We start from the raw sequence: 12,202 nt of genomic DNA on the forward strand, positions 1-12,202 counted from the left end.
GCTGCACAGGAACTTTTTAAAGTGTTGAAGAAAAAAGATGTCAGCTTGAGGACTAAGGTGCGCCTGACCCAAGCCATGGTATTTTCAATAACCTCATGTGGATGTGAAAGCTGGACAGTGAATAAGGAAGACTGTAGAATAATTGATGCCTTTGAGTTGTGGTGTTGGAGGAGAATACTAAAAGTGCCATGGACTTTCAAAAGAACCAATAGATCTATTTTGGAAGAAGTGCAGCCAGAGTGCTCCTTGGAGACCAGGATAGCTAAGCTTCGTCTCTCAGACTTTGGACATATTGTCAGGATAGAACAGTCACTGGAGAAGGATGTCATGTTGGGTAAGATGGAGGGTCGGAGAAAAAGAGGAAGACCCCCAATGAGATGGATCAGTCAGGTGGCATCACTGATGGCGTCAAGTGTGACAGAGGTAGTGAGGTTGGCCCAGGATCGGACATTGTTTCATTTTGCTGTGCATGGGGTCGCTATGAGTTGGTTCTGACTCGATGGCACCTGACAACAACAACAACAACATACTCATAATGAAGATGAATGTACCCCAGTATCCTAGATTGACACCAGCCAATTAAGATCATCAAATTATCTTCCCTTGTTTTTAAATTCATACTCACTAAAGAAGCCTTTGAGAGATTATAATTTAATTTCCCACAGAAAATTTTGAGAGCAAAACTGACACTTGGGCAATCAAATTTTTTACTGCTAATTAATATATGGGAGCACTATGATTTCTTTAACAAATTTATGAGGCTAGTTAGATGGAATTGTGTAAACTAAGCCTGATCAATTCTGAGTCTACCAAAAACAAAACTGTCTTCTGAACTGACAAATTGTATTAAAAGTAATAATCTACCTCTAAAGCATTTAAAATAAGAAATGTTCCCAAGATCATGGTGCTTATCTACAAGGGGATTTCAGAAAGTTAGTGGAACAATCCATTACTTTTCATTCCATTTTTTCATGAACTTTTTGAAGTCCCTTCAATCTATTTTCTCATTATTAAGTGCTGAAACACTACATTAAAGTACTCCATAGTTATTTCCAAACGGAATTTCATCCAAAAAACTATTTATCAAGCAAGAAAAACAGAAGACTTATACTGCTTTCTGGAATAAATCCTCACTAGAAAATCCAAGTACAGATAGAGCAAAGACAAACAGATGAGATCCATAAGAAGTTCACATTAGATTACCTGTATGCCTTCATTACAAACATCCGGGACAATAGTCTGAGATGTTCTTTCATGTTTTTGCATGGTTGACTGAGTTAAAATTTGGCTAATTTCTTTGGATTTTTCATGAAGTTGATCTGACAAAAACAAAATAAAGTTAAATGATCTCTGTTCCTAGTCTGAAACTCAGTGAGTTATCACCTTCTAGGGATACAGCCCACATTATTTACTCTAGGTCCAATTACCTTACTGAAAAATTATCATGCAATGATATTTTTATTTCAACAATTTAAATGCTGTCAAGCACCAAAGGGTACCTCAATAAACTACTCCTGGACCAAAGGGCACCTCAGTAACCCACTTCTTTCAAAAGTACAATAAAATAGGCCAAGACATTTTTTTTTTTAGTCATTTTTCCTTTCTCCCCTGAATATGAGTTTGTCATTTTTGTTTTCCTTTCCTCACTCTCCATTTAAGTTTTACAGATTTCTCCAAAATGCCATTGTAGAGTTTTGAAATGAACATGGTCCAGTTGTTAAGTGAACAGTGTGCTCAACACACTGTTCCTGTGTAATGCCCCTCAAGACTTTCTGATTTATGTTGACTTCTTCAATATAAATCTCTAACTTAATTATTTTTAAATATTTCCTTTAAATATGTATCAATTTATTAATAAGGTTATCATTTGATGAAAAAGAGTTTTGAGATGGAATGGCAGTAATGAGAAAGTTTCATTTTTTAATTTGCAAACTTGTAAAATGTTTAACTTGTTAGAGGTAAGTATTGCTTTTATGGTAACACAATTAAATAAGTTTTCTTTAAATCTTTTTAAATAATAAAAGTTTTCTTTAAAAAGAAATTCTCTCCTATACAAAAAGCATTCAGATCCATCTTTAGATCAAAGGACGATTGTTGTTGTTGTTGTTGTTAATTGTCATCCGAGTCAATTCTGACTCATAGCGACCCTGTATAGGGTTTACAAGAAGCACCTAGTAGGTATGAAGCTCTGACCTTGTGGTTAGCAGTCCAGTGATTGTCCTACAGTGCCTCATGAGGACTACAGATTTAAGGATAGCTCCAAGTAATAATTCAGGTCTCCCAACCTAAGTATCTAGATCTGGCCTGAGTTCTCTACAAACAAAATCAAATTATACTATTCATGTCTGTCACTGAACCTTTCATGCCAGAGTGAAGTGTCACACAGCATTCTATGTAATATCTATCACATCACTATCAGTACTCTCTAGTACTGTAATAATAATCCCAGTATCAAGTCAGATTTCAACTTGAGTCAGAGGCAAAACAAATGCAACAAAGTGGGAAGATGCTCTTCTTAATCTTTCTTTTGATTCAGTTGGTTTGAGAAAAACGATAAAGTCATAAACAAAATCCCTGAAAATATGAATATAGCACTTAGGTGCTATAGATGTAGGTTTGAAAGACAAATACTGACCTTCCAGATGTTGAATTGCCAGGGCTGACTTAACTGATTGTTCACTCTTCTCTTGGAAGAGCTTTGCATTTTGATCCTTTAGGGCATCACAGGAAGACTGCAATTCTTGTTCCGTCTTCTGAAGACTCAATATGAGAGCAGTCTTCTCTCCCATTTCTGTGTTGTATTTTTGCTCCAAGGCTCTGCATTGTGACTCCTGTTCAGCCTGAGCTTGGCCTGCTTGCTCAAGCTCTTCTAAAAGATTATGCATTTCATCCTGTTGGATATGGTAGGATAATTTTCTCTCTGCCACTTCAAGTCCCATCTTTTCCACAAGAATCTTGGACTCTTGTCTTTCTGTTTCCAGAGTCTTCTTTAAAGTACTGTGTTCAGATTCCAGCTGCTCTAGCTGCTGAAAGAGAACCTAAGAAAAAAGATGAAGTCTCATGAATCATAAATTCATTATTTCATTTCAATAAACATAGCCAATAGTGTCTTCTAGGTGAAACATTGGGCGAAACACTCAGAATCAAACATCCAGTTGCATGTTGTTGCTGCTGTTGCTTGTGTGCTGTCAAGTGGATTCTGACTCATAGTAACCCAATAGAACAGTAAAACTGCCCCAGTTTCCTAAGCTGTAATCTTTATGGGAGTAGATCACCAGGTCTTTTCTCTTGTGGAGCAAATAAAGGATTTGAATCACAGACTTTTCTTTTAGCAGCTGAGTGCTCTATTTTTGCTTGTAAGGACTTTTGATGGTTTGTACATAAATATTTATTTGCCATTTCCTTTTCATTTCTGCCCGTCCTATTAGAAAATGAATTCCATAAGGACAGGGACTGTGTCTACTTAGTCCCCATTATTTTCCAGCACCTAGGATAGCATAAGGCATATATAGTGTTACTCAATAAACACTGAGTTAATGAATTAATCTAGTCCTTGATATCAAGGAGCTGAGTTCAGTGGGAAAGTACACTTAAACACATCATTATACTGCAAATGGTAGGCACTAGCCTAGAAGTACTTACATGGTATTAACTGGATCAACGAAAAGAAATTTGTTAAGAAGCTCTCCTAAAAGAAGAATTGCTGAGACTTAAATGATGACAAGCTGGCCAAGTTTATAGACAAGAAAAAGTACGCTATGGGCAAAGAGACAGGCCAACAAACACATAAAATGAAAACCAAATCCATTGCTGTCAAGTCGAATTCCAACTCATAGCAACTACGTAGGAAAGAACAAAGCTACCTTACAAGGGTTCAAGGATGTAAGCCTTTACAGAAGCAGTCTGTGGAGCAGCTTATGGGTTTGAACCACCAACCTTTCAGTTAGCAGCTCAGCACTTACCCACTGTACTACTAAGGCTCCTTAAGCAAAGAACAGAGTAAGAAAGAGAAGAGGCTGACGAAATAATGAGAAGTCAAATAATAAAGATTATATAGAGTATATTGCTAAGATATTTGACATTTGTTCTTTTAAGTAATGAGGAGTCATGGTCATACAGGACTTTTACACACATCACCGTGAGTGATGTATTGTTGTTGTTTCTGTGTGTACCATCGAGTTGAGATTAGCAGTTCAGTGCTTAACCCAGGGCTCCTTTGATTGCCGTATGTTCTTGTTGTTGTTAAGTGCTGTCAAGTTGGTTCTGACTCATAGCGACTCTATATAGGATTTCCAAGAAGCAGCTGGTGGGTTTGAAGTATTGAACCACTGACTTTGTGGTTCCAAGTTCAGTGCTTATCCTAAAGCACCACACCAGAAAAAGATGTATATTTGTTGTTGTTGTTGTGGTGGTGGTGGTGGTGGCTAAGTGCCACTGAATGGATTCTGACTCACAGTGAGCCTGTCTGTACAGGGTTTCCAAGAAGCAAGTGGTGAGCTTGAACCACTGACCTTGCAGTTAAAACGGCTCTGCAGTCTGGAGCATTAACCCACAGTGCCACACCAGGAATCAGGTGGGAATAACACAGTAAGAGAATAAGAGAAACCTGCCAGGTTGTTCCTAAGTCAGAATTATGGTACTGATGGCAATGAAGAGAAGATAGATTCAATTAACATTTAAAAGGTAAAATCACCAAAATTTGGAAAGTAGTTCAACTAGGGGAAAAGGAGGTTGAAGGGAAAAAATAGGAGAATATAAGAAAGCCTAACAAGTTTTATTATTTTAAGTAAATGTTCCACTAACACAGAGGAAATAAAATAAAAGGAATCAATTTTAAGGAATAAAATGAGTTTTGTTTTTTATTTGGTGAGTTCGATGTACTTGAGGAGTATTCAGAAAACTGAGTATCTATCAACAGAACTAAGGAGATACAGATTTAGGAGGCCATCAACATACAAGAGGGCTTCAAAACATTTATGGAAAAAATGGAATTAAACATTAATGGATTTTTTCTGCAAACTTTTTGAAGTCCCATCTTACAGTGACACCAGAGTCTCATAGTTCCCATGAGAGAAGATGAGGATATAGAGAGTGAGAATAATATGAGTTGAAGCTGGCATATGAAGAAACATTGTTTAATGGGTAGAAAGAAAAATAGACATCCCCCCAAAAAGCTCCAAAGAGATAAGAAGAAAACCTAAGAGAATGTAATGCTCTAGCAGTCAAGGGAATAAAAACCTTCAAGGAATGAGTGATCAACAGTTACAAATAGGTTCAGTAAGGAAACGGACTGATCCAGTAAAGTAAGAACTAGAATATACCTATAGACAATTCAGAAGTGTTTCATGACTGTCTCCAGAGTGGTTTCACAGAAATCATTACTCATAGAAATACTAGCTATTACAATGTGCTCTTTCTATGTGCCAAACATTACTAAGAAATACTATCTCATGTGATCCTCATGACAGGTCCATGATGTAAATACTATTACTACTATTTTACCGTTGAAAAATCTGACACCTACTGAATCCACTTGAGCAAGTTCTTTATCTTCTGTCTGTCTGAGTTGATCTGTGGGATGGGAATCAAAATCATGCCTATAAGATAGTGTTGTGAGTTGTCATAGTACTATTGTTGTTGTTGCTCTCAAGTCCATTCCAAAGCATAGCAATCTGATCCTTTGTGTGTAGAGTAGAACTGCTTGCTAGGGTTCCCAAGGCTGTACTAATTTGCAATGTGTCAAAAATCAACTCAATAGCAAGTACGTTCATAAACTCTGGGTGGTGCAAGTGGTTAACACATTCAACTGCTAACCAAAGGGCTGAAATTTCAAGCCCACCCAGAGGTGCCTATGGAGCACAGTTCTACTCTGACAAATGAAGTCACCATGAGTCAGAATCAACTAATGGCAACTGATTTTTGATGCTAAGATAGAAAATGATTGGATTTCTCCAACAGCAGTAAGCCCTCAGTAAAACAAGCAAAGAATGTGGACTGTAACACCAATTTTGCATCATCACGTTGTGGCTACCTGGATGTGACAGAAGGACAGGGAATATGAAATCCAAGAGTTGGTAAAGACAGTAGACTAAATAACCAAGACAGGGAAAAGAGAGAGACCAGACAATAACTAATATGCTAGGAGAACAAAGTGGAAGAGCAAGAGATCTCAATGAGAATCAAAGTCAGGACCATCTGAGAAAGGGAATGCAAGATAGGTTATAGTCAGAAAATAGGATACCTCAGCTTAAGATATTAGAATATCAACACCCTTGATCATCTTTAGAAACAAGGGAAATATGAAATTTCCTTTAAAGACACTAGGACCCTAGACCTAAAGTTCACAACAGAAAATAGTAGCAATAAAAAATGTGAAATGTAAATTCCATGCAGGAATAAACTATATCTCTTTTATTCACTATTGTAGCATTATCACTTAATCAAAAGATATTTTAAATAATAAATATCATATATTCTCTGAAAGCTTTTATTAGGGTTTTATACCTGATGTCTAGAAAACTAAAGTAGCAGTGAATATTCTCATGGCCAAGCCAAATCAAACCCATTACCACTGAGTCGATCCCAACTCATAATGACCCTAAAGGACGAAGCACAACTGTGTCATAGGGTTTCTAAGTCAATCAGCTTTATAGAAACAGACTGCCACCTCTTCCTCCCATGGAATGGCCAGTAGGTTCAAACCACTGTGCCACCAGGGGTCCTTCTTCCCAAGAATTAAAATTCATTCGGTAATACCTGGTTGCATTGTTCAGCAGTATTCAGCTCTTGTTGCAGCAAGTCCACTACTTGAGCACGACCAGTCAGGGCTTCTTCATGCTCTGCAAGCTTCCTCTGCAGCACCCTCAAATTCTGACAAGAAAATGTTTTAGATATAATGTACTAGCAACAGGCACTGTTAGCACCTTACCTTTTGAAATATCATATAGATTTATATATTTAAGATTTTTGGATGTTGCAGAGGACAAATTTCAGAGTGAGACAGCAGCATGCCATTTGCCCCATACCACCACACCAAAAAATGTCCAGAGCACTGACAACAACCAAAGTCAGACACAAGCAAGTCCATGAGTTAGGGAGCTTTTATAGAACAGAAACGTGACATATTTAACTTTCAAAATTAAACAATTAGTGTTCTATACATACAAAACTTAGGTACATGTGTATCTCATTCACCAAAAATAACATTTTCTGCAGCCAAAAAGTACTTACCTTCTCCTTTTGTCAAGCACAAGGTAGGCACTTGATAAATATTTGTTGAATAAATAAACTAATGATCCAAAACCCATGGCCATTGATCCAATTCCACTTCCTAATGACCCTGTTGGACAGAGTAGAACTACCCCATAGGGTTTCCAAAGTTGCCTTTATAGAAGCAGACTGCCACGTATTTCTCTTCTCCTCAGGAGCAACTGGTGGGTTTGAACTGCCAACCATTCCGTTGGAATCCAAGTACTTTAACCACTGTGCTACTAGGGCTCCTAAATTAATGATGCACATATACAATTAATATTCTACTGAAGAATTATTATTCTATTCCTTACTTATGGACATGGTTAGGAGGTTCCAAAGATGAGGCGATTTATGGGAAAACTGGTATGATAACAAAACAGATTACTATGTCAGGTCACAAAATGGAGGATGACTTTATCATTATGTCAGTGCCAAATAATATCATTACAACATTACATAACTGCCAAACCACTGAGAATCCTGGCCCAGCCAAGGGGACATAGAACCTTAACCATCCGAGCCAGCATTATTCTCTCTTTGAACCTTGGTGCTTGGTACTGTCAGATGTAGGTCATTAATGCACCAAACAGTCACATAGTAGATTTTGTACTATTGTCATACATGCAAGTATAAATTTAATAAGTGTTGGGTCCAAGATAATCCATAAGTGAGGAGCAGGTGTATTAGTTAATGTGGTAAGCTGAATGACTAGTTAGAATTTAAAAGAAGTTTTCTCTCAAAAACAATTCAATGGATCAACCAGCAAGAGTGCCTTTGGGCACTATATTGCACTACACATTAAATAAAAACAAATACCTTGGACTTAGTAGATACTAAACTCAAAAATAATTAAGCCAATTTAAAAAATATACTCAATACATTTTTTCAGGAAAGTAAGAATTGATAAAAGATTTAATGAAAGAATTCATGTTTTAAAATCATTTCATCTTTAATTTTTTGAAAATTTAAAACTGGCTTCATTGACTGAAGTTTAGCTGTGTTCAGCAAACTAAAGAGAAACCAATTTCTAACTACCACATACATTCTCCAATTAAACTCTGCTTTTTCAGTGCCAACAACCTGACTAGAGGGGTAAAAGGCAAAACAAGGATAATATGCATCAGGAAGGCAAGGACACCAAAAAGAAGCCAATTTAGGAGTATGCTAAGACCAAGAGGAGACCAATGGAAAAGTGACTATGATGATTTAGTTAAAAGTTAGTCAAAAATGATAATCATTCTACTAAGTTTTAGCAACACACCTGTTGCATTTGTGTTTCCACATCTGCCTGGGTTACTAACTGAAGAAGCTCATCTTCATGAAGACGAACCTGTGTTTCAAAGCGGGCATCTTTCTCTCGGACCACCTGCTGCATGGAACTCAACTGAGGACACACACCGGAGAAACTATACAAGTTACACTCCCTGAATACTGCACAAACAAATCTTCAAAGACAGACTCTAATAATTGACAAACAGTAGCTTTAAGAAAAAAAAAATTTTTTTTTGAATGTCAAGGATGAGAATGTTAGTTGAGAGATAAATAGACTTGACAGTAACTTCCAAACATGAGAGAAGGCTATTCTCAAATCAAAAAGCCAGCCTAAATATAAAATTCAGTTAAAAATTATACTTACATGGTTATGAGAAATGCTTTAAATAAAGATATAAGTAGTATGTATGTTTTGAAATTCTAAACTAAAGAGACTAGAATGTTAAACACAGAAAATGAAATTAGATGTCCGCTAAGTCCTAGTTGACTTTTCTTTTTTTAAACTTTTTATTGTGAATTGAGTGAAGGTTTACAGACAAAATTATCAGTGTTACATTCAACAAATTATACAGTTTCATCTCAATAACTGCAATCCCCTCCACATAAAAGCAGTTATCCCACTTCCTTTCTGTTCCCCATTTCCCTTCCACCCACCTACCCAACCCTTTTCAATTTTTTCCTTACTTAAATGTTGAACCCTTTTGATTTTGAATGATGGACCATTTAATGGTGAGCATATCTCACCAGTGCTGTTGTTCCCTCCTATATAGTTATCTACTGCTTGGCTTAAAACTGTGCCATGAGTTATTTTCCAGGCTTACGGTGTGGTCAAGGGCCATATAGACCACTTCTTTTCAAATCACATTCATGCTCACAATTTTTCAATGATGTTCACATATCCTTTAAGTTAAAATTCATATGAATGTAACTTATATTCAAGATTATCAGCAACCAGAAATACAAATATACTATTCTAATCTTATTTTCAAAGAGTTGCTTTTACCAGAAAGCTTGCTATGCTTCCAAACTCACACCACCTCCCCCAGACAGCTATTTTCAGCTACAGTGACTTACAGGGTTCTAAATTATAGCACACTCAAATAAGCACACACACATACACACACCCTAAAAACAATAAAAATTCTCTACCATTTCACAATTTATCAATTTATTTCAATTTCCACTGTTTCCAACTTAGTTAGTCAAGAGATATGGTTGTCACTCAATGCACACAACTTGGTTTACTAAGATGAAGATAAATTTCTAGCACACTGATAAATTTTTCCCATTCTGGTTATCATTCTTCTATATTCACATTTCACAAGCTAGGTCTGTTTTGGTTTTGTTTTGCCAACATGACTGAACTAGGAAGAGCCTGTCTAAATCTCTGGCAAGAATGGACTAAACCATTTGTAATTCTAATTTTCATTTAAAAATGCATTTGGTTTATCTATCACAGTCTTTTTGAAGTTTAGTTAGTTTGGGTCTATTCCTATGAGCCTGAACCTGTATGCGAATAAAATCAAGTTTCTGGGCCTGTACAACCAGAAAAAAGCCAGCAATTAGGCTATGGTAAATTCTTCAAAGTAAATAACACTTTGTGAGGTTTCCTAGTAGTTAGATGATGAGCCCTAGCAACATACCTACTTACCAAATACACCTTCCTCCCAATTTCTACTGCAATATTTTAGCTACTAAACTAATATTCACTAAGGTTTTTAAAGTGTTATCTAAAATTATTTCTTTTATAATAATTCATTGGGCTTCCATGATTCATTATCCATGATTCATTCATTACACTTCCACTCATTACCTGTGCAGCTTGCTCCGCCTGGGTCTGGTTGAGCTGCACTAGCAAACTGCTAATGAGTTCTTCTTTGTATTTCAGATGCTGTTGTATCTTTATAAACTCCACCATCTCTGCACAATGCTTATCAAACTGAAGACACAGAAGAATAATTTTTAACAAAATAATTAGCATTAATTCTTTGACCCATCTTTTCTATTTGTCCTAAATATCTACCACATTCCTTTTAATTTCCATTTAACACAAAAGAGAATTACACATATTTTATAATTACAAATAAGTTGTCAAAACTTATTTGTCAGAGGATATAGCCACAGAGAGCTAGACCTGAAAGTAAACTGTACAACGAACCCCAGGAAGAATAGACCTAAAAGAAAATCACCAAGACCTACAATAATCAAGCTCTCCAAAATCAAAGATAAGGACAGGATCTTGAAAGCAGCTAGAGAAAAGAGAAGTGTAACATACAAAGGCAAGAAAATTAGATTAAGCTTGATCTCTCAACATAAATCATGCAGACAAGAAGGCAATGGGGAGACATATATAAAACCCTGAAGGGAAAAACAAAAAAACAACAACAACTACCAAACAAAAATCTTCTACCCAGAAAAACTGTCAATCAAATACAATGGTGTAACCAAAACATTCCATGGTAAACAGAAGCAAATGGATTTTTGTCAGAGCCAACCCTGCTATGTAAGACATCCTAAAGGGAGTTGTGTGGACTGAGAATCAACAAGAACAGACAAAACCAGAGACTGACATATGTGGCAGCATCACCCTGAACTCAATTGACAAATCATTGAGCTTCCATGATTCATTATCCTACACTTCCACTCATTATCTGTGCAGCTTGCTCTGCCTGGGTCTGGTTGAGCTGCACTTGCAAACTGCTAATGAGTTCTTCTTGGTCTTTCAGATGCTTCTGCATCTTTATAAACTCCACCATCTCTGTAGAATGCTTATCAAACTGAAGACACAGAAGAATAATTAAGTTTTAGCAAAATAATTAGCATTAATTCTTTGACCCATCTTTCCTATTTGTCCTAAATATCTACCATGTTCCTTCTAATTTCCATTTAACACAAAAGAGAATCACATGTATTTTAGCTTTTAGAAGCAGTTATCAAAACTTATTTGTCAGAGGACATAGCCACAGAGGGCTAGAGCTGAGACTAAAGTGTACAGCTGATAGGAAGTGAGGGGAGGCACACAAGAATGACCAAACTTGGAGATAGTACCCATTTGACCTAGCCTCGATGGCTTGATAACCAGAACTTGACTAGAAGAAGTTAAAGAAAAAAACAATTTTAAATAAATGTTGTATTGTGAATTGTGTGATAATTTACATGGGAGAACATTAGTTTTACATTCATTCTATCATACATCGTTTCATTGCCATATTACCATCCCGTCCATGCATCATCACCCAACCAAAGGGAATACCCTGCAACCCTTTCCCCCTCCCTCCACGGTCCTCAGCACATAGACCCTTTCCTTCTCTGGATCTCAAGTCCCCAGCCACACTGTCTCTTCAAGTTATCTTCTCTGCCTCTATCTCAGGCCTCACTGCTTCCTTGGGTAGGGTGCCACTCTCGGTTCTTCTCTATTCATGGTCCCAGGGCCCTCTGCTCCTAGACTGAAAAGTTAATCGCTCCCCTCCATCCTATAAAATGTCCACCTTTACATTTCCAAGCCTCATAATCAGTCCTGATAACAATTATTCCCTATTGAATCACAAGAGACCCATCTGCATTTCATTTCATCAGCCTTTCCTGGACAGGCTGAATACTAGTCACTGGAGACTCTTCCTTCCTCCATGCCCTTTGGATCTAGGTTCCCTCTTGAAAGCTTGTAAGCCAGTCACTTCTT

At 36.9% G+C, this 12,202-nt stretch overlaps 1 pseudogene; it reads right to left on the reverse strand.

Annotated features, from left to right (window-relative positions):
* Positions 1-12,202, reverse strand: part of LOC102826566 — a 79,343-nt pseudogene that overhangs the window by 20,965 nt on the left and 46,176 nt on the right.

Source organism: Chrysochloris asiatica, unplaced genomic scaffold (genome assembly GCF_000296735.1).
Source record: "Chrysochloris asiatica unplaced genomic scaffold, ChrAsi1.0 scaffold00179, whole genome shotgun sequence".
Taxonomy (NCBI): Eukaryota; Metazoa; Chordata; class Mammalia; order Afrosoricida; family Chrysochloridae; genus Chrysochloris; species Chrysochloris asiatica.